Source organism: Amphimedon queenslandica, unplaced genomic scaffold (genome assembly GCF_000090795.2).
Source record: "Amphimedon queenslandica unplaced genomic scaffold, v1.1 AMPQUscaffold_11660, whole genome shotgun sequence".
Lineage (NCBI taxonomy): Eukaryota > Metazoa > Porifera > Demospongiae > Haplosclerida > Niphatidae > Amphimedon > Amphimedon queenslandica.
The window spans coordinates 8,707-10,891 of NW_003548098.1; the positions used below are offsets into that span (position 1 = coordinate 8,707).

General features: G+C 35.5%; 1 long non-coding RNA gene across 1 annotated transcript; it reads left to right on the plus strand.

Moving 5' to 3' along the window:
- Positions 1 to 27: 27 nt before the first annotated feature.
- LOC109589067 (uncharacterized) lies at positions 28 to 315 on the plus strand. Its single transcript, XR_002188507.1, has 2 exons — positions 28 to 131; positions 188 to 315. It is a non-coding gene; the product is annotated as an uncharacterized LOC109589067 (long non-coding RNA).
- Positions 316 to 2,185: the final 1,870 nt, after the last annotated feature.

Below are 2,185 nucleotides of genomic sequence, written 5' to 3' on the forward strand. Positions count from 1 at the left end.
GCGTTTGAGATTTAGGTTGTCAGTAGTGTGTTACTCGTTCTCTCTTTCCTCTAGCCATCAAGCCAACTAAGGAAGAGCCAGTTACCATTCCAGTTATGGTGTGCGTTCCCTCTTAGCCTCTGAGAACAAAGGTAGACTATGGAGCGCTTACAAAACAGACTGTTTTCCTTCTATTTCTACTTGTTAGGACATAGTTCCACAGACCTAGAAAAGCAAAGACAAAACATTTAAAACAATTTCTTAAATTCATTTTGAAAAGATTATATTTATCATGATAATTATTGTCAAGATATTTGCAGGTAAAGAATGTTATGAATGATCCCTCAACATCATAAAAGACTTGAGAATACGTTACATAATTTGTCTTAATTCCTTGTAGCACAGTACATTACTTGTTGTGGTAAGAGTTTGTGTCTACACTACCTCAGTAGTGTAGCATAGTGTCCTTTACTGTTATTCAGTTCTACATCTTCATGTGTTAGGAGTATCTAATTGTATACAAGAAATGGTAATGTGTATTGTGAACTTATTATTAGTGTAACTTACCTTAATAGTGTAGCATAGTGTACTTTACTGTTATTCAGTTATATTGCTTGATGTGTTAGGAATATCTAATTGTATACAAGAAAAGGTAATGTGTATTGTGTACTTATTATTAGTATAACTTACCTTAATAGTGTAGCATAGTGTCCTATACTGTTATTCAGTTGTATTGCTTGATGTGTTAGTAGTATCTAATTGTATTTAAAGGATGTTAATGTGTATTGTGTTCTTATTATTAGAATAACTTACCTTAATAGTGTAGCATAGTGTCCTTTACTGTTATTTAGTTGTATTGCTTGATGTGTTAGTAGTATCAAGAGTAAATAAGGGGGAGGGAGAGTGTCTAACTGCCCATTAGTGCTGGAGATATGTGCGCGTAGACGTAACTGACACTTGCATCAATGATGGATTAGCACTTTCTTTGACAAAACCCGCCGCCACCAAGAACGAGGAACAGGATGTTCAGGAATGAAAATTTCAGCTTTGTAGGCGTGTCAAATAATTAACTATGCCACACCTAAAAGCATGAGACGGCATGTTTGAGGAACAAGAAGAGCAGCTTTTGCAAAATCTGGACGATGACCTCCCAAACGAAGCGAGTCTCTTAACTTGTGATACACCCAAATGCCCAAAAGCAAAATCTAGGAAGAGAGGAAGGTCTGGAGAGTCATCTGAAGTAGTGACTGTCAGTAGCACAAAGAGACGTAAGGCTCTCAACAAAAAAGAACGACAGCAGGTTATAAAACATATCAGAAGTTCTCAAGTTTTTCTAGAATTGAAGAGCATTTTTAAGGACCAGGAAAAAGTAATATTTGACAAGTTAGTAGTCAATCAAAAGGCACTGACAGCTTTGATACAATATCACCAAAATACATTTGCTCTTCTCTATGAATCACATGGTACTGGAAAAGATAAGTACATATCTTTTCAATTGCAATGGCATAGATATTGTAGTATTTTGCTCTTGCCAAATGATATTACGATTCAATGTATCTTCTCACCTCCAACTAAAGAAATGGAGGATGTTCGTCATATTTGGCTGGCTTTTTGTGCAGAAAGGGACTCAGAGTTAGAGAGTAATATTACTGAACGGGATAAATTCATGATTGTTTTTTCATCATCAATATATGAGATATTACTGCGGGAAGTACATGTATTTGTCAGGAAATTCTCTGATGATAGTGAGTCAAGCACCAGCTTAGTGATAGAATCAGACAAAGATGATGTATATTTTCGTTTTGGAGGAGCTACACTGGCCAGTATGCTTCAAAAGATATAAGAAAATGTAACTCTAAGAAAAGGGAATTACTTTCACTAGAGATCAAAGTGCTGCAAGCTATTAATACAAAAATTAAGGAATTCATGCCATCTTACTTGCAGTATCGTGATAGGGGATATACGTACTCACCAGATCCGTTATTGTTACTATTTTTCAGAGCAGTTGATAAGTGCATTAAGGGTGTATTAAATGAACAGGGATTCAAAGAACATGGAGATCACCTTGTAAAGGTAAATCTTAGAATTTAGTAAATACAACTTCCTATAATTATACAGGTGGCTCATGTTCTTGCTTCTGAAACGACAAATCTCAAGAGTACCTTTATTCAAATTTGGAAAGGAAAATGCCCATAGAAATGGTCTG